Source organism: Lycium ferocissimum, chromosome 9 (genome assembly GCF_029784015.1).
Source record: "Lycium ferocissimum isolate CSIRO_LF1 chromosome 9, AGI_CSIRO_Lferr_CH_V1, whole genome shotgun sequence".
Taxonomy (NCBI): domain Eukaryota; kingdom Viridiplantae; phylum Streptophyta; class Magnoliopsida; order Solanales; family Solanaceae; genus Lycium; species Lycium ferocissimum.
The window spans coordinates 25293995-25315783 of record NC_081350.1 but is presented as its reverse complement, the minus strand read 5'-3'; the positions used below and the strand labels follow the sequence as shown (position 1 = coordinate 25315783).

Here is a 21789-nt window from a genome sequence, read left to right as displayed (position 1 = left end):
ATGCCTTACATACTCAGTACATTATTCGTACTGACATCCTTTTCTTTTGGGATGATGTGCTTATGACCACGGGTAGACGGAGAGACGACCCCGCTTAGGAGTCAGCTCAGCTTGCACCCGAGCGCTTCCATAGATCAGAGGTGCCGTCTTGCCATATTCTTTTGTGTATATATTTGTTTATGATGGGGTCCTGTCCCATCGTCATGACTTCATACTTTCAGTTAGAGGCTCGTAGATACTGGTATGTGGGTGACGAAGGTTATGGAACACCTGATGTATATATATATATATATGCAAATATATTTGTGGATGCATGTACATGTTTATGAAGCTTATATGAATTCAGGTTATATGAGGTTTATGTGAATATGGGTTAAGATGATAATGGTATGATGTACGGTGCTCGGTATCTAGCTCCAGGTACCCGTCGCGGCCATCGAGACAGGTCGTGACATGTTCTATGCGCTTATTTCCTTCACAAAAGGTCAAATTTCTCTCCTTTCATGAGAAATCGCCTTCTGAATCCAATCATGGCACTACCTAGCCCAACACACTCGTCCTTCTCCCCTTCTCGTACCTCCGAGGGTTTTCCCTTCCAAAGTCAAGGGAGAGCCACTGAGATTTCCACCACTCAAGAGATTGACCTGGGTTTCCTTGCTGCAGAAATTCTTCCTCTCGACTGTGCATACCTGGGGGACTTCCTCATTGACACCCCCCACGAACCAATAGAAGAAATTAGTTCGCTGGTCACCAATGATAACCTCCCTACCCTGAAGTCGTGGTCTTTCAAGTCGCAGCGGAGGGCAGGATGACACACCAGTCGGAGCAGAGGGTAGTAACTATATAAGTCAATCCAATAATGTCATATAGTTACTTTTAATAATTACATTTTGTATTACGTGTAATTAGAAAAAAGTTCCTTCTCTTTTATTTTCAACATAAGCTTTTGAGTTTTAATTTCAATACTCAACCTAAATGATAACCTTAGAGTTGAAAATATATTTTGTGCGGCAGTAACGCACCTAAATAGACTGGAAAAACACATTGAATTTCTGCATGTTTCTTTGCCCTTTGTTCATTAATAACGATCAATCAAAGAACATAGTTACAGATTTTTGCGATAATTAACTTGAGTATTTATAAAAGTTTTAAAAAATGATAGAAATATATTTTTTGTCCTATCAACAAACAACAATCTATTATGCTATTACAAAGAGATTCCTTGTAGTTGCAAGATGAAAATAGGATTCAAACTGATTTTTTTTTTTTCTATTATTAAAGTTATTCCTTCAAAACAGTGTTTTTTTTTTCGCCGAGGGGTTCGGATGAACACCCTCGGCATAGTGTGGCTCCGCCACTGAGGGGTTTGATAAAAGCTTACACGCACCAGTGTATATATTCAATGCAGTTCAAACCCTATAAGACATTAAGATCTATTAGAAGTAATTTTAAAATGAAGTAAATTATACTAATGTAAACGTAGAAAGACTTAGGGTTGCCGTCAGCTTCCTCGTTCTTCTTTCTTTTATTTTTGATCTTCTTCTAGCGTCTGGCTAATTAATTCCAAATCTCTCACAGCCCATACCATTAAGGTTTTTCCACCAAAAATTTTCTTATTGTTTTGATGTGTGCTTTTCTTTATCTCAATGTAACAGGAGCAGCTTTTCTGGTCAGTAACTCTACATGTTTTTGTTGTGTTGTCGTCCACTAATTTAATTACTCTCAAATGGATTTACATATTGAATGTTCATCTAATCTTTTCTGCATAGATAATGGTATGGAGACGAGATGTTTGTTTGTGGTTTGTTGTATTTGTTTGTTAAAATTTCCTGATTACTGCTTGATTTCAAGTTGGACTTTTGGCATCTATAAGCATTCATCTCTATCAAATAATTATATTCGAACTAATTTGCTTGCAGGGAACTATCTGTCAATAATGTCTGAGGTGTACCTGATCCAATGCTTAGTGCATCTGCACCACTATTTCTTATGATCATAATATCTCTTCCATGACAACATATCATAGAGCTATGAGGTAAATACTCAAATAAATATGTTTCAACAACTTTATCCACCATTCTGATTCTTTTATAAGTAGAATCAGAGTTTTTCGATGAATCAGTTCTACAAAGCCATCTTAAAATGCAACTAGCGAGCTTGGCCACAGGAACAATTTAAAAGTAAGTATTCGTATTATATCGATGAGGATAATGAAGATTTGTTATATATATAGGAGTCAATAACTATTTTCTTCCTTTCTAATGTTGGTTGTATCCCTGAGTGGCATATTTTTAAATGTTTTTTTAGGCTTATTCTTTTCTAATTCCAAATCCAAAAACAAAGAAGCCAAGACATTTTATCCAACCGGGCAAACATCATTTATTGGCAATATGACATTTATCTATTAAAAAACATCATTTTTTTTTGCATTGGAATTAGTATTTTTCTTAAAGCGCAAATGGCTAATGGACACTCTTTTTTAACCGAAGGGAGTAATATCTAAACCAAGCTAGAGCCTGCAACTCTAAAGGCAATTGTTGGTGTTTTGTGTTGCTCTTTCAAATGTAAGTTCTTTTAATAATTTTTTTTTCATTTTTTTCTTTCAAGTTGGAATTTCTTGAAAACATTCATCGTTTACTTTTGGTGGATTTTATAATTTAATTTCTAATTCAGCTTGAATTTTTTTTTTTTTTTTTAAATATGACGTCTCTATAATAAGTTATTTATATTTCATTTCTTTATATGTCGACACTACTAACAAAAAATCCTGCGTACGCCACTGGCTGCAACTCTAGGAAATGCACCAACAGAAAATAATATAATCCTTGAAATGCAGAACTTATGGTGACTAATTTATTTCGTTCATTAAACTAAGAGCTAGGAATAAGACAGAGGAAAAGAGGGATGGCGGGTTATTGAGGTTTTGATGACCATTGGATGCTTTTTCTTCTTCTTAAAACTCCATGTCCAGCTCAAAATCTATACTTATCTTCTATGTTATTTTAAAACAGCGAATACGAGATAACTCTTTCAAGTCATTAAACGTGCATTTCACTATATTATTAATGTAGTGCCACACGCTTCATGCACTAAATTTTTATTGTTTTGTATTTGTCCTTTTTTTCTCCTTAAATATTTTAAGCCTAAGGCTGGATCCATGAAAATGGGTCATGTAAGAATAAATCGTGGGGCAAGAACAATCGCGTACCTGTTAACAACGCAGCGGAAGAATTATTGAACTCACCACCGAAAAAGTTACCCCAAGTCAAACTTCGATTCACTAGGAAAAGAAGTTTAATCCACAAACTACATGTCTTTTCTCTTCGTGTGTTTGTTGGGAAAATCTTAGATATCAATATCTCCATTGAATAAGAAGAAAAGAATTTCTGTAAAGAGGAAGTTTTTCTACAGAGAAGTTAAGTTCCCAAGCCTGTTTTCTATATTAATAAGCAACAGTTTTATATTTTACAGGAAACTAACTGCCCTATTAACTTCCCTCATCTTTATCTCCTCTAGATGGGTCGGGCCAGTCCACATGGGCGACCTACGACCCAATATCCAACATCTCCCACTTCGCACATGGTGGACTAGACTCAAATCAGTACCATGTCAATAACACACATAATTCATATCGACAAATAGTTTATGCGACCTGCGAGCATCAAGAGCTATACCTATTAAGGTTTTACAAGAGCTCCACGTAGAAATTCAATCACATGCGCAAAGAATTCACTACTAATATGAGCATCTTATTACTCGCAATACCCCCGACACCACTCGCTACTCTAGTAGCTAGTTATCCTATCCCTCATCCTCGAAAGAGGCGAACTCGAGTTTATGTATAACTTTATTCACAATTACATTTGTTACCCTTATGGTAAATGTAATGGTCGACCTGTGAATACAAGTTAAATTTTTAATCTTAGTTGTCTTCCCTTTCTACTCGAAACTATCCATCCCAGATCAACTGCTTTCCTAGACTTGCAATGCATTGCCGAATCACTCATAGCTATTAGTGATATGCTAAAGTAGCAACACTGATCTGTATTTCAAGAAACAGTAAAAGGTCAAAGCGTATTCCAATGGAAAGTCAATATTACTTTCTGGGTCTCACATAATGAAGAAGCAGGGATCCATTCCCCATTAACCCATTGGTCGCTAGGCACACGTGGTATGAAACACGTGCTACGGTGTTCTCACCTTATGTTGGCGCGTGTGTCTCATTCTTTTATTCATTCAACACCGTAAAGATCTTGGTCTAGACACCTCCAGATGTATAACCCGAGTTTTCTCTTCAATGATCCTCAAGTTCATCATCTTAGAGAAACTCATATCTGGCTTCCAAACAAGTCATAACATGGTAGTGGAATTCATCTCTTCACGTTTCTCAATGTAAGAGGCGATTGCTCGTGTGAGAGAGCCAATCTCATGACTTGTTCGACACATTTATATCCTTCACTAGGATATCATCACATGCATATAGAATATCAACATAATCTCAATTATAATTTCATCAATAAGTATATTTTACAATACATAAATATTAACATATCCTTCGCAAACCTAGAGCCACAACATGTTTCTTAAACATGTCTCTAGCTATTGATCTTGTAAGAGGATCAACTATGGTATTTGCATAGGTATGTATTGTAATGTTATTTCTCCACTTGCCATGATGTCTCACGAAGTTATATGTACTTGAAATCAATTTGTTTGGTTTTTCTGTGATACTTAGGATCCTTTGTATATGCAACAGCCTCTTGACTATCACAATATAAAATTATTGAATTCTGAGAATTCTTCGCAATATGAAAATGCTCAAAGAATCCTTAACCAAACAATTTCTTGTACTACAGATACACAAGCCACGAACTCAGCTTCCATAGTTGAAAGAGTCGTGCAAGTTTGTTTCTTACTTTTCCATGAAAAAACACCACCATTAAGTAAGAAAGCATAGCCAGATGTCGATTTTCTATCGTTCCGGTCATCAGCCAAATCAGCATCTGTATACCCTCTCAAGTGTAAATCATTTCCATTATAACATAGTGAATAATCAACAATTCCTTTCAGGTATCGAAAGATCCTCTTCACAGCTTTCCAATGATCTCTTCCAGTATTGGACTGATACCCGCTAGCCAGACTTACGGCATAACAATTGTCCGGACGAGTACACATCATAGCGTACATCAATCTCCTGACAACACTAGAATATGGAACTCGAGTCATGTCTTCTTTTCTTTTTCAGTCCCTGGATACATTTCAAGGCTTAAAGTCTCACCTCTTGCTATAGGAGTATCCATGGGTTTGCAACTATTCATTCGGAAGCGTTCCAAAATTTTCTTTATATAAGTTTTTTAAGATAGACTCAAAAAATTCTTGGAACGATCTCTTTGTATTTTAACACCCAATATATAGTCTGCTTCACCCATGTTTTCATGTCAAATGACTTTGAAATCCATGAGTTGATAGTTTTGACATACTCCAAATTATTTCCGGCTAATAAAATATCATCCACGTAAAGGGAAGAATTACAAACATTCCATTGGACTTCTTCACATAGATGCAATGGTCTTCATCGATCATGGTGAAATCATATGATATCACCTCTTTGTGAAATCTCAAATACCACTGTCTTGAAGATTGCTTCAGGGCATAAATAGATCTTTTTAATTTGCAGACTTTCTTTTCTTGGCCTTTAACGATGAAACCTACAGGCTGTTCCATGTAAATTTCCTCGTTCAGTTCTCCATTGAAAAAACCTGTCTTCATGTCCATTTGGTGTAACTCTAGATCCAAATGTGTAACAATAGCCAAAAATAAGCGAATTGAGGTAAACTTCACAACTGGTGAAAATGTTTCCTCATGATTTATTCGAGCTTCTTGAGTAAAACTTTTTGCCACCAATCGTGCGTTGCATCTTTCTAAGACGTTACACTATTTTCACAGATTTGGAGAAACCTTGCAGTAATATGAAGTAGCCGTTATAGATATTATCACAAAATTATCACTTAGTTTGATTGTTCATAGTTTCACCATCTGTTTATCACAGAGAGCCAGTAGCCGAACTTCTGAGAATTACATGTGGATGTCAGGCATGTGGCGGAGAGAGGCTAGGATGGTGGTGAGAAACTTTCTGCAAATTACATAACTCATGGTATATATGGGACCTCAAATTGGGATAAGAGTTACTGTCATAATGTAATGTGGTCATGATCTTGATCGATTAACTCGCCTACTTTTTTTTTTAAGCATCCAGGATGTTGCCTATTGAATTTCGTTTTACCCTTTTGAGTCTTTAAGCATACGATTCAAGAATAAGTAACTTTCATGAGCAAAGAGAAGAGTTGTCTTCCTTAATAGTTGTATGCTGGCTTTATAAGTATTCCGTCCACTAGCTTCTTCATTAAACAGTCCCAGCTAGGTTTTGCATCATACAACGTATCATTGAAGAAAAGGTGTCAAGTGCATTAAAAATATAAAAGTTATATTTTCTCATATTCTGCGCACTGTCACAGGGTTAAGACACAGAAAGATTGAAGTGTTTAGTGAATGAGCTATCATTCTTAGGAAATCATCTGCTTCTCACACAAAAAGGACAAAATTATCTCTTTCAAGAATGTGCTATATTTGTCACAATAACTTGTACAAGCTTTAAGGCTGATTTATTGTGGATATAAATTTGGTTTAATATTGATATCTGTTTGTAAAATGAGAAGAACCATATTCATGGTTCCAATTGCATCTATGGTCCTTATTTCCTGCTTGATAGGTTGGTAGAGCATGTTTCTTTTCCTATGGCAGTGGTGGTCCTGCCTTCATGTGCAATATCTTTATATATGCACGGTCTCTAATCACTTATACAACATGGCATCTGTTGAAATTAGGAAGAATGTCTCATTATTCACAGAGGGAGATGTGTTTTCTCTATTTATGGCTTACGGTATTAACTTACCCCTATCACACCCCTATGAGGAGTATGACGGGCTCCGACTCGTAGGCTGGGAACCACCTGACTTATCTATCACTTTGAACATTATAAACCATAACTCAAAGAACATCTGCACGCAGAAAAGGCCCAACATAGAAATATCCGATCATTCAGCACATATGTTCATATGCGGACCGACAAGATCGCCGCAACATAACGTATATCATAAAGCCGGCAAGGCTAACAGTAAAGTATCAAGAGCTCAAAATAAGGCCGACAAGGCCACCAATATATTATACAACAATATGAACCGGTGGAGCTATAAAACATCTAACTGTATACACACGTCTACGAGCCTCTACATAGAATATAAATGATCATAAGGACAATACCAAATAGACTGCAGCTCCGAAGTAAGTGGAGTGCTTCTGAGAATCTGCTGATAGAACACCTACGGGTCTGACCCGTCTCCCTGCCTACCTGCGGGCATGAGCCCAGCGTCCACAAGAAGGGACGTCAGTACGAAAAATGTACTGATTATGTAAGGCATGAATAACAACATAATATAGATATAAAAGGTAACATGGAATAAGAGAGATAACCTGTACATCTGGATGCCTCATCAGGCGGATGTCATGCATGCTCAGCTTTTTAAAAAAAACTTTTTCTTACATACATATATATAATATCATCATCATAACGTACCCGGCCCTTTCGGGACTCGGTGTGTAACGTACCCGGCCCTTTCGGGACTCGGTGTGTAACGTACCCGGCCCTTTCGGGACTCGGTGTGTAACGTACCGGCCCTTTCGGGACTCGATGTGTAATACCAACTGATCAGTGGTTGCACAATAGGTGTCGTACCCAGCCGACTATAGCGCGGCTCGGTGTAGCAAAATACATACATATATATATATATATAAAGCATGCATGAGAGCCAAATAAAAGCTATAACTACTTCGGAGTGACGTAAGGTCGGTAACCTCCGATTTTCATTATGGAATTATCATCATCGCTATATCTCATCTTGAAGGAACAATTATTATAAGGTGAGATCAACAACAATGAATAAAATCGAGAAAATCATGAAATAATCTCAATAATCTCATAATAGTATTAACATCATAAGCTTTGGAATTTCTAGAATTAAAATCATCATCATCATAATCATCATAGAAACATTCTCATCTTTAACATCGTCATTCATATTGTAAAAACATGTCCGTTGTTGTTGTCATAAAAGCTTATAGAATCATAAATCTTTGACTCGGAAAATAGGAACATTTTGGAAAATATTTATGGATTATCAAGAAAGAAGTCATGCCTTTGAATCATGAACTCTATGAATCGGAATTTCTAGCTTTTGAGAATAAGAATATTCTTGGAAAACATTTATTGATTCACATAAAGGGATCATAGGACATTTGAAAAACACCTATTGGATTCATAAGAAAGGAATCATGCCTTTAGAAGAAAGGGACTAGCCTTAACATACCTGGAAGATAACCTCTCGACTTCTAACTTTCTTCCTGTCTTGCAATTCACTTAAGATCATTCGTAGCCTCGTAATCTACATACACAACCATTCATACTATTATTAGGCTCATCGTCATACGCTCGTCTTAAACCCTTAATTTAAATCCATTTAGAATCCGCCGAAATTCGGGCAAAGATCTCCCCATTTATATGCCTAGCCCGAAATCACAATCCAATAACCAACAACAACAACAACAATACCAGCCTCACAACAACATTATCAACACCAATAGGCTCCATAAAACATCTCACACGATGTTTTCCAAGTTTCTCAACTATCCAACTTATTATACAACTATGTAATAACTTTATCTCCGTAAATAAACTGAAATGAATATTAATAAGGAGAGATTCATACCTTATTCTTTCTGGAGCAGCAATATGTTCAATATTTACTTTGAATCCAAGCCAATTCCGCCGCAAGACAATACTATAACCACAACCGCACGTTACTTGGGCCTCGATTAATACTCCGTCACTTGAAATTACTCAAAATCCTCACTTTTGTGATGTATATTTGCTCTCTTATGCTTGCTGATTTTTCTGGAATATTTGAGAGATTTTTATGACCAAAAAGAGGGATTTTAACCCTTTTATAAGTGGGTAAAGTCGGTGGCACTGTAGCAGCGCTGTTTCTGCTCTGTCAGCTAAATTTGTAACGTCCATAATTCTCTACTCCGATGTCATATCGATTGGTGGCAAAAAGTTTGGAGAAAGAATGTAGTTTAATCTGATTAATACGGTAATGAATGACATATTTAAGCTTATGAATGATTCTTTTCTAAAATTGAAATATAAAGAACAACGAAAAGGTAAATTCATGTACAAATTAAAATATTAAGAATATTCTAATATAATTAGAGGATTCAACATTGTAACATATCTCAAAAACCTCTAATGAATGATTGCAAAAGTTTTTCTTTTTGATCAATTTTATCTTCTCCATATTCTCGACAGTAACATTTGTTCATTGATATAAATAACTTCTCATTATTGAATTATCTTTCATGAAATAAGGAAGCACCAATTTCTTTATTAGCTGAACGTGCTCAAAAAAAGATGCCTAAAGCTATTAGCTTCGTGCCCTGTACTCTTTCTCAAGAACTTCATGATGTGAAGGTTTCACAAAATCATCACCGGTTTAAAATTAATGGTGAGTTCAAATAAATTGGACCCGTAAATGTCACACCCCAACTTTTGATAGGGCATGATGGGCACCCGACCCTTCCTTAGGGCCGAGCGAACCCGCTGGTTCTCATTATACTCATAATCTTACTGGACTCTTAAATCATGAAATGAGTGCATAATGAAAGCTTTTCAAAAAAACATGCTTTTCGTCTTTCTCAAATCAAGTAAAATCTGTAAACATATGAAATTTGTAACATAATGCATAATGATACATCGGTTTACAGAGCAGCTTATAAGACTGACATGTCATATACGTGACTCTGTCTGCAAAGTCTCTAACATAAATCAAGATACCATAACATGATACTCTGACTCGGCAACACTCCGGAAGGAAATGGAGCTCGCCAATCCAGCTGGAACATCTTCTACTAATATCCTCTACTCATCTGTATACACCTGCGTGGCATGAAACGCAGCGTCCACAAGAAGGGACGTCAATACGAATAATGTACTGAGTATGTAAGGCATGAATAACAACATAATATAGATATGAAAGGTAACATAGAATATGAGAGATAACTGTTTGTACATCTGGATGCCTCGTAAGGCGGATGTCATGCATGCTCAGCTTTTGAAAAAAACATTTTATACATATACATAGTACCATGCCCGGCCATTAAGGCTCGGTGTCATATATATAGTATCATGCCCGGCCATTGAGGCTCGATGTTATTATCATTAGCCCGCGTCCGGGCCTCCCGCGTCCGGGGCAATATCATAACATGCCCACTGCAGTGGTGTGCACATCTACGTGCCATGCCTGGCCGACTATAGCGCGGCACGGTGTGAGAAAATACATACATATATATATATATATATATATAAAGCATGCATGAGAGCCAAATAAAAGCTACGACTCTATCGGAGTGACGTAAGGTCGGTAACCTCCGATTTATGTTATGGAGCAATCATCATCGCTATATCTCACCTTGAAGGAACTATTATTATAAGGTGAGACCAACAACAATGAATAAAATCGAGACAACTATGAAATAAGCTCAATAATCTCATAATAGCATTAAAATCATAAGCTTTGGAATTTCTAGAATTAAAATCATCATCATCATAATCATCATAGAAACATTCTCATTCATATTGTAAAAACATATCCGTTGTTGTTGTCATAAAAGCTTATAGAATCATAAATCTTTGACTCGGAAATTTTGAAAAATATTTATGGATTATCAAGAAGGAAGTCATGCCTTTGAATCATGAACTCTATGAATCATGAATTTCTAGCTTTTGAGAATAAAAATATTCTTGGAAAACATTTATGGATTCACATAAAGGGATCGTGGGACATTTGGAAAACATCTATTGGATTCATAAGAAAGGAATCATGCCTTTAGAAGAAAGGGACTAGCCTTAACATACCTTTGGAGCTTACTCTCCGATTTTCCAACTTGCTTCCTGTCGCACGATTTATTTAGGATCGTTCGTCATCTCATAATCTACATAAGCAACCATTCGTATTATCATTAGGCTCATTGTCACACTCTTATCTTAAGTCTCTAAATAAATTCCTTTTAAGGTCTACCGAAATTCGGACAGCATCTCCCCTATTTATATGCCTAGCCCAAATTCTCAATACCAACAATCAACAACCAATAACAACAACAGAAACAACAACAACCTCATTACTACCAAAATATTCCATCAAATACACCATATGATATTTTCTCCAACTCTTCCACAAACGAATTCGCTACATAATTATTCCATAAATTTATCTCTGTAAATAAGCCTTAAATGATACTAAAAGAGAAAGATTCATACCTTACTTCCGCTAATACCGCGATATCTCCAATACTTGCCTTACTCCCAAGCCACAAATTCACCGCAACACAATATTATAATCGTAACTATATGCCGGCGGAACTCGAATCCGGAGATTTTTACTTAACTCGCGTTGAAATTTAATGGAGCAAAGGTTGGAGAATTCTCTAGAATTTTTGGGAAATATTTTTGGGCTGATTCTTGGCTGAAAATGAGGGGTTAAACCCCTTTATACTGTAGCAGTTACTGTTCATCCGCGGAAATTATTTCGAGACCTAAAACTTTTATACACCGATCTCTTTATTTGCATACTTGGATATGTCCAAAACTCCATACAGTCTGTATAAGTTATTCAACATCCCAAACTCAGCGAAACTTATTTTATTTCTTTCCGATTCGTTTAACCTTCAACCTTCGCGGCACTTACTTATCACTTGTTGAACATAATATAAACACTTATAACTTCAAACATAATCCTGTCTTTTGAGCTTATGTGACTAACCTATGATGCAACTTATCGCACGAAAATACGGGATGTAACAGTAAATAAATAACACACCAAACAAAAAAAAAAAATCAGAATTTAAGCGAATAACAGTCTTCATTGAAAATTGCCCAGCACAGTGGTCTTCCAATAATCTTCGCCCTTAGTTCTCTGGCTAATGAAGAAATACAAAAAGGCCAAAAAAATAAGTAGAAGATAATAAAGTAAAATATAAAGGCAGATGACCAAAAGAAAATCAAAGAGATTGCATATACTAATCTATGATATATTCTCCCAGAATCTTCTTCAAAATCTCAACAGCAAATTCAACAGAGAAACTACACTTGAACATTAAAGTACTAAAGAAGGCTAAGTATAGAATGTAAACAAAAAACACACACAAAAAAAAAGGAAGACAATCATATAGTATAGTTAAAACTTCAATCTCAACAAATTGTCATTACAGTTTGGAAATCTTGTACCCCATACCGAGGTCCCCGGGTGTACGACGGAGGCAATAATGTTCTTTCCTACCATTTAACACTCAGAATCACCTTGGAGAATAATATAATCAATCCAGGAAAAAGTCAGTCTTTTGTTTCTTTTTATTATCCCGGACATAACGAAGTCTTTCACCTTATGTTGCCATGTAACCGTTCACAAGAGTAACAACTTGTAAAAGTGTGCCCCTCATCAAGTCTTTGTTGTATCATGATGCTGTACTGTCTCATTGTCTATTTTTGTCTCATATAAGTTTGGTTGATTACATCTTCCAAAAGAATTCCAACTTCACCCCTGATTCTAAACACACACTGAGATGTATAATTGAATGTTTTTTCTCAAACAATGAAATTACCGATCAGATGCACTTCTTTCGATTGCAGCTTGTACGCATAGAATTACATATTGCTTTTCAGAATCTGAACTAATTGGGGTTCCATCAGTATGCCTAATGAAGAAATCCTGAGATAAAATTATGACAACTTTGAGCGAATGTATATTCATAAAAAACTACTAAAGAATTAGAAAGCAAGAAAAGTTGGTAAAGTGGAATAGTTGTCCAATGTAACTGATGACACTTTTGTCCGCTTACCTGTTTCCATCCAAGTCAGTAACGTGAAAAGCTGCAGATAAAGGAGAGTTCAAACACAACGACTAAATTTAAAGAGTTACTAAAAATGCTTTAACCAAAACGTTTAATGAATTGAGCTCACTGTCCATAAACCAGTGACCATCAAAGGACATGTAAGCTTTCTTAATTGAAAGGTTTATATCCGTTAGAATCTTTCTTTTTAATAACCATGGTGTTTGGTCCAGCTTGCGCGCCTTTTTTGTTTTTAATACGGTAATGTAATTCCATTAATGAAGAAGTACCAAGAAACTCAAACATCTCTAAATACTGGGATATGTTATCAATCAACTACTCCTAAACAAAAGTATAAGCTTTGTAAACATCTATTCTAAACAAAAGAAATGTGAAGTCTTTTATCATAAAAAACTTTCCTATTACTTTCTAGCCATATGTTCCACATGATGCATAAAGGTATTGTCCTCCAAATCATCTTAAATCTTCTGTTCACACCCTACTCTATTACGTATGCTTTAACTTTTCCTTTTAAACTAAAATATGATAGTTTTAGTTTGGCAGGGTTAAACTATGTTTAATTGATATCGATTAATTATTAATCAGATGGGACACACGTGAACTCTCCCAATAAAATACATCCGATATCGTAAATATGTTCAAGACCTTCTTTGCTTGTTCAGATGAAGATAAACTCTTTGCGCCTGCTGCTTACTTGAAAAGTACACAGCATTCAGCTGGGATTTATGAGCACTTCGTGTTTGATATTGCATGCTCTAGCTTCCATGTCTGCCCCAAAAATCCACCTCATTTCAAGTAGTCCTCCTATTCCAATGTGAAAACTAATTAAATCAATTTATATATAATAGAAACTGTGCCATTACCCTATTATCTCTCAATTGCATCTCGAATAACTGTGTCTAGTATACTCGATCCAACAAGAACTAGTACAAATTTGAAATGAACTTGCATTTTCACCTTTTTCAAAATATGTAAGAATGTCTTTGCGGTTTAAATATATGTGTTTGATATTCTTAGACAAGTTTTGGAGGAGATGTTTTCCCACTTCACCAAATTAGGAGGTGTGTTGGAGGGCATCATAAGTGAGTGTTTGGGTCTCCCTCATAAATTCCTTCCAAACTACAACAATGATCATCTCGGGATTCCCTGATGGGCCTCCACTACTTTCCAGCAACAAAAGCTGAGAACTTAGGAAAACCTGCACACCAAGATCCTGGCTGCTTCACCATTGTCTACCAGGATGAAGTTGGAGGCCTTCAAGTGCACAAAGATGGCCAGTGGATCCGTATAGCGCCTTCCAAAGACAAACTAGTTGTTAACATTGGCGATGTTATTCAGGTAATTAAATATAATTCGCTACTTTGGTTATATCACAGCTTATCATTATCCCAAAATTTAAGGAATCACCTTTGTTTTTTTGTTGACATTAAAAAGGTGCTAAGCAACAATAAATTCAAGAGTGCAACTCACGGGGTGGTGAGACCAAGAGAAATAAACCGTTACTCGTACGCATACTTCTATAACGTGCAAGGGGGACAAGTGGGTTGAGCCATTGCCGCAGTTCACAAAGGAAATTGGAGAGTCGCCCAAGTACAGAGGATTTGTCTTCGAAGAATATGCACGGTTGAGACACAGAAACAGGACTCATCCACCAGCTAGACCTGAAGATCTCATCCATATAACCCACTACTCAATTTCTAATTAGAGGAGAATTGAAGTCTATCTGACCAAGGATTTTTTTCTCTATGTGGAAAGAAACATAGAAATAATATGTATCACATCACTCCTAACATGTAAGTTAAAGCGTGCGACTGGTTTAAACTGTTAGAGTACATAATTTTTTTTCTTAATTATGTCTTCAATACATCTCTCATTGTACAAGCTTGATTCTTTGAAGAGGAATCCTCAATTTATAGCTATGTGTCTCGCCACTGTTTGTTGTTACTAATTCAAAATACTCAAATTGCAGATACTGCAATCTTGTTTCTTTCTTTCCTTTTTTCTTTTTTGAATAGCGTCAAGTACTCATGCATATTGTTTACTCTAGTTTTAGATACCAATGCGTCTGTTTTAATAAACTTTAACTCTCTATTAAAGCCAGATGGAATCTAGAGTATTGAGATTTTTTGGAAACAAATCCTAGATAATGCTAAAAAAATATATAAGACAAATGAGAAAGAGTAATAGATGAGATCTAACACGCAGCAAATTATGATACTAGTAAAATGTGACGAAATCACGTGAAGATAACAAATTAAAGGCTCCATGTGAGCTGTTAGGTGGTTATGTCCGTCTCTATGGTTCCATAAAAGCGAGTTAAATTATTTGATTTAATTAATCTCTAACTATCCTTTTTTTTATAAACATAGTCATCGGGGAGCCAAGCTAATCATCAACCAGGAAAGCACATACAAAAAGCCACAGCTTTGTGTGTAATTTTATATTAATAAGATTCGTCTTAGCCATCTCACCAACCAAATTATTCAAAATATTCTCTCTGTAAGAAAGGCACTGTCCAAATAATTTAACTACGTTTCGTCGTCATTGCCTGGGAAATCTATGTTTACTATTGCAAGTTAGCTTTGAAAAATAACAACAAAAATATTGCTGGATTCTTCATTGTGAGTTTGAGATCTAAACCAAGATTTGAGAGTCAGTTAGAATACAAACATATCATCGAGAGTTGCGGGAAATAAACAACTACGCAAGGAGGAAGTAGTTGGTTTATAACTTTTAAGAAATAACAAAGTCATTTTCACTGCTATATAGTAGCAATACAACATCTCGATTTGTAGAGACGGATCTAAAATTTAAATTTGACGGGTTCAACTTATAAGAATTTTAGAACTAAAGTCATTCGATTTTTATAATTTATGGGTTCAGATCTAAATTTGAAGACTCAACAAGTTTGCTTATCCTTGCTTTTCTTTTTCTTTTTTCGTTTCCCATTCAATGTAGGGTATCTGCATTGGGATTCGACTAAATTCGGATTCGTAGCGGATAGTCTCACATTAGGGGGCAAAGCACTCCCTAACAATGGTGACTCTGTACCCAAAGAGGTTCGAAATCGAAACCTCTTGGTTAAGGATGGAGTAGTGTCAGCCACTACACCATAACCATTGTTAGTCTTATCTTTGCTTTTCTTTTTCCCTTTTCTGTATCTTGCGTATTTACTCTTTATTTCCCTCCTATCTCCATTTTCTACCCTTGATTCCTTGAACTTTTCCTTCTTTTTTTTTTTTTTTTTTGCAGTGGCAAAATCTTTCTTATTCTTTTCCTTATTGTGGATTGATTCTTTAGATAGTTACGACTCCAAGTTGAAGGTCGACACAAAACAAATTCAGTCTTCCTTTTCCCACTTAAGCCATCGATAAGGATACCGCAGAGATAATAAGGTATTGTCAAACACATATAACTAATTCCTTTCCTTTTCTTTCCAAAAAAAAAAAAACTATTCTTTACCTATTTGTAGTCTTTTAATAGTCTCAGCAATTTCTTGGTTCATTTTTACTCACGATTGTGATCATTAGTTCTTTAACATTCTTGCTTCTGAAATAATTTCCTAATGGATGATTATTTCTTTAGGCATTTTGGAAAATTTTCTTTTGAAAAGGAAAATGCCGGAAGAATTTACACAATCGTTTAGTATGTGTGCTCTATTTATATTTTTTATTCTTCTATTACGTGGCGCAACACAAACACAGGGTGTTAATTTATATTTTTCCTCATAATTTTGGCTTTTCCCCTTATTTATTCCTGATTTTCCATCATTAAAAAACAGGAACAGAATAGACGCGTCCGTTATGGCCCTACGTCTCTTCTCCGTCGTTCTCCAAACACTTCTTCTACCATTTGACTTTCTTCATTCACAACCCACATGCTTGCTACGAAGAAGCCATCACTACTGAAAGTAGCAAAGTCAAAATAAAGGATCTCCATTTGTTTCAATTTTTGGGTTTTAATCCCTATTTTATCTTTTATTACGTGCTATATCATAAAATTAAAATCCCTTATTTGTTTCATACACCAATTTGTCTCCTCTTCCTCTTCACGCTTACCAACCACTTCTTTCTCTTGTCTCGCTGTCACCCAAGGTAAATCCCCCTTTTCTCTTTTTTGGAATTTCAGGTTTAGTTTTATGATTCTCCTTTTGACATTTTCAAGTTCTCTTTCATGCTTGGTCTTTCGTGCTCTTTATTTTCTATATTATAGATCTCCTACTTGATTTTATTAGTTGTAACAGTCAAATTTGCATATTTTTTTTTGCTTTTTTGTTTACCAATTTCACAATTGTTTCTCTTCTACACTCTCCCTTTGATGTTAAAAGATAAAAAAACAGAAAAAGCCAAGAAAGCCAACCGTAACATTATCAATTATTCGAAATATATTTTCGACGTTAATAGCAAAAACATAAAGAGAAAGCACACTCATGAATCTCAACAGATTCAAGCTAAATTATGTAAATTTTAAATTTTGTATGCCTAGGAGAATATGAACCAAGAAAAGGCAATTGGATATGCTTTGGATGTTTATGTTTCGGTAGTTCCTCTGCATATGGTTTATATTTCTCGTATGAAGTGGCTTCAATATTCTAATTGCCAATTCTACACTGAACGTTTTAACAGATGTGATGATATGTTGTACATGTATCTTTCTTCCCTTTTCTTAATTTTAGGGTAGTGCGAATTTAATTTTGGATCGGTTGAGTTTTATACACACACAAATTGGTTAATTCATCTGCTTCTTCAATGTATTTTCCCCCTATTTGTGCTCTTTGTTTGTCTACTGGGATGAACTCTTTATTCGTCTATTGTGATTAACAACAAATGGTAGTTTTGCATTTGCTTGCTTGCAACATAGAAAGAAATTTGTTTTTGTTTGCTAGGTTTGTTGCTTTAGTAGTATCATCCTTTATCAACCTATTATTGAGTTTGCTGATTTAGTATTATTTATACACCAATCCATCAGATATTGACAAAACAATATTGTTTTGGCACAATCTCTAAATCAAGCATTGTTTGACGAATTGCACTTTGATTTTGAGAACATGTTTCTTAATTTTACCTTTTTCCCCCTCGCATTACTGAAAATGAAAACCCCGTTGTAGGAATTGTTGGCTTTTTGGATTTTTCCGAAAGCATTCACTTTAAAGGCTGGTCTTATCTCCCTTGGTGCGATTGTTCTGTTAGTACATTATTCTAAAACAAAATAACATGCATAGGACATAGTGCAAGTCTCTCTGCAAGCAATTTTCTTTCTTTCTTTTTTTTTTTAAAAATAAATAAATTATTGAACCCTCTTTTAGGAAATAAAAGTAGAATGTTTTGTCATGTTTGTGTAATACAAGTCAAAAATACTGTTTAGAACAGGACAGGTTCATACAATGGCTATTCTTCTTTGAGACATTAGTTTTTTTAATACACAAAAATGGCCTTTGAAAGTGGAATGGTGTTACACCCCACACTTTCAGAGCATGAGCATGCCACGTGCTTCACCGTTGTATGGAGCACTGGAGACGTCCCATGAAGTTTGGAAGGTACAAGCCATGGGAATACGTAACCATGGAGTAAAGGCTGAATTACGATCTCGTAAGTCGTAACCGAGAAGGACAATCTTGAAACAGAAGAACATGATCACTATCAAGTATGATTAGTGATAAATATCATGTATGCAGAGTTTCGGAAGATTTCGAAATCAAGAAAATTGAAGAAAATAAGTTTGACGAAAATTTGCGAAATGTTGGCAGGATTTTGGGCAGATTTTTAGTCAACTTTGGAGGGGCATATCTCCTAGTATATTAGGAGTTTTAAGGTGTTTCAAAAGCCTAAAATGAAGTTCGTCGAGTCTAGTTTTCAATGCAATAAACCGCTCATCGATACGACATCGGAGTAGAGAATTATGGACGTTACAAGTTCGGCTGACAAAGCAGAAACGCGTGTTACAGTACTGCTACACTAACCGACTTGCTGCAGTACTGCTACAGTAAACTGCTACAGTGACCCCCCGAATTTGACCCTATATAAATGGTAATAACCCTTTTTTATTTTCACCAGATTTTGCCTAGAAAATTCCAGAAAAATCAGAAGAGGGAGTGAGAGAATCAAAAAGTGAGCAATTTTCAAGTAGCGGAGTAGTAGTTTAGGTCCGGGTAGAGCGTGGTTGTGTTTGTAGTCTTGTTTTGCGGTGGATTCGGTTTGGATTCTTGGCAAACACTGAAAATATTGTTGTCCTAGTGAAAATAAGATTACGAGACTACGAATAATCTTAAGTGAATTGCAAGACAGGAAGTAAGTTGGAAGTCGAGAAATTATCTTCCAGGTATGTTAAGGCTAGTCCCTTTCTTCTAAAGGCATGATTCCTTTCTTATGAATCCAATAGGTGTTTTCCAAATGTCCCATGATCCCTTTATGTGAATCCATAAATGTTTTCCAAGAATATTCTTATTCTCAAAAGCTAGAAATTCATGGTTCATAGAGTTCATGATTCAAAGGTATGACTTCTTTATTAATTGATAATCCATAAATATCTTCCAAAATGTCCCTATTTTCCGAGTCAAAGATTTATGATTCTATAAGCTTTTATGACAACAACAACGGACATGTTTTTACAATATGAATGACGATGTTAAAGATGAGAATGTTTCTCTGATGATGATGATTTTAATTCTAGAAATTCCAAAGCTTATGATGTTAATACTATTATGAGATTATGGAGATTATTTCATGATTTTCTCGATTTTATTCATTGTTGTTGATCTCGCCTTATAATAATTGTTCCTTCAAGGTGAGATAGAACGATGATGATTATTCCATAATATAATCAGAGGTTACCGACCTTACGTCACTCCGATGTATTTATAGATCTTATTTGGCCGGGCATGATACTATATATATGACACCGAGCCTTAATGGTCGGGCATGATACTATATATATGACACCGAGCCTTAATGGCCGGGCATGGTACTATGTATACGTATAAAAATATTTTTTTTAAAGACTAAGCATGCATGACATCCGCCTTATGAGGCATCCAGATGTACAGGTTATCTCTCTTATTCCATGTTACCTTCCATATCTATATTATGTTGTTATTCATGTCTTACATACTCAGTACATTATTCGTACTGACGTCCCTTCTTGTGGACGCTGCGCTCATGCCCGCAGGTAGGCAGGGAGACAGATCAGACCCGTAAGTGTTCTATCAGCGGATTCTCAGGAGCACTCCACTTACTTCGGAGCTGCAGTCTATTTGGTATTGTCCTTATGATCATTGTATTCTATGTAGAGGCTCGTAGACGTGTGTGTATAGTTAGATGTTTTATAGCTCCGCCGGTTCATATTGTTGTATAATATATTGGTGGCCTTGTTGGCCTTGTTTTGAGCTCTTGATACTTTACTGTTAGCCTTGCCAGCTTTATGAAATACATTATGTTGTGGCGACCTTATCGATCTGCATATGTACATATGTGCTGAATGAGCGGATATTCCTATGTTGGGCCTTTTCTGCGTGTAGATATTCTTTGAGTTATGGTTTATAATGTTCAAAGTCACGGATGAGTCAGGTGGTTCCCGCCTACGGGTCGGAGCCCGTCATACTCCTGGTAGGGGTGTGACAAATGGTTGGTCTTCTTCAACACAATAGCTTCTTCATTTTTTTTTTATAATACAGGAAAAAGGGCCTTTCGAAGTTGAATGGTTGTTCTTATTTAAATTAATAGCTTGCTTTTTTAATACAGGAAAAGGGGCGTTTGGAAGTTGAATTTTGAGAAAAATATATTTGCATTGGTTGCTTTAGTCAAAGAGCGCGTAGATACAACTCCAAAATATTTTTATTTTTTCCTCCCTTAATCTATTAAGTAAAGTCTTTAGACATTTCAATTTAGTTTGAATGTTAAAAGTCCAATTGATTCTGATACCTTATGACTTTCTGTTCATGTTACAAAATTCAAGAACATTGATTTGCTTTCTTTCACCATGGATATGGGCTCTATATGAAGCTTTTTGATGCTTCCAGGTATGCACTTTCTTATTTTCTAGATATTCTGCTGGATGTTAGCATATTGTCTGAGGACAATTTTTCGTCCTTCAGTCCGAATACAACGTTTTCTTTCTTAGTTCGCATAATATACTGTATACTAGCGATTGGATTTCTAAATTGGTTCAATTTCTATTTGTTTTAATAAAAAAGAAACAATATGAAAAAAGAAGAGTAATGCACAGTTTTGCATATTGCTTAATAGATGCATATTGTTAATTGTTCACTGACCTGAATGCAGTTTTGTCTATTGGATGTTGTTTTAACATTTCAATCGATACTATGGAACTTTGGTGTTCCATCTTTTGAAAGAAAGATCAGTAAACTAACTTTATTGAATAAAAAATAAAAAAAATGTAGAGAATGCTGGTAGTTACACTACAAATATGTAACTTTGCTTTTGTCATAACACCTTCTGATTCCAGCTGGACCTTTGTGATCGTTAGCCTACAGGTACTGCTATTTCTAACTCTTCAAGAAATCAAGAATATTGACTACCACACTTGATGTTGAAGAAATTTGGCTCTAGAAAGAGACTCCTGCTTCTTAATCCTGGTGGTATGCTGATTCTTAAGGTGCACCATCAAGTCGTGCCACTGTTATAAGCTGCATCATAGACTTGGTTCGCCGAAGCTTTACATATCTCTCTGTGTCCTTTTAAACTGTCTTCTCTTTTTTCCCCCTAAGTTTTAAGTACTTATGTCCGTTCGATAGACTTTGCTGGACTCTCCGGTTTT

The 21789-nt window shown here is 35.7% G+C and overlaps 1 pseudogene; it reads left to right on the top strand.

The window, feature by feature from the left end:
* The first annotated feature begins 13645 nt into the window (after positions 1–13645).
* Positions 13646–14980, top strand: LOC132031712 (flavonol synthase/flavanone 3-hydroxylase-like; annotated as a pseudogene).
* Positions 14981–21789: the final 6809 nt, after the last annotated feature.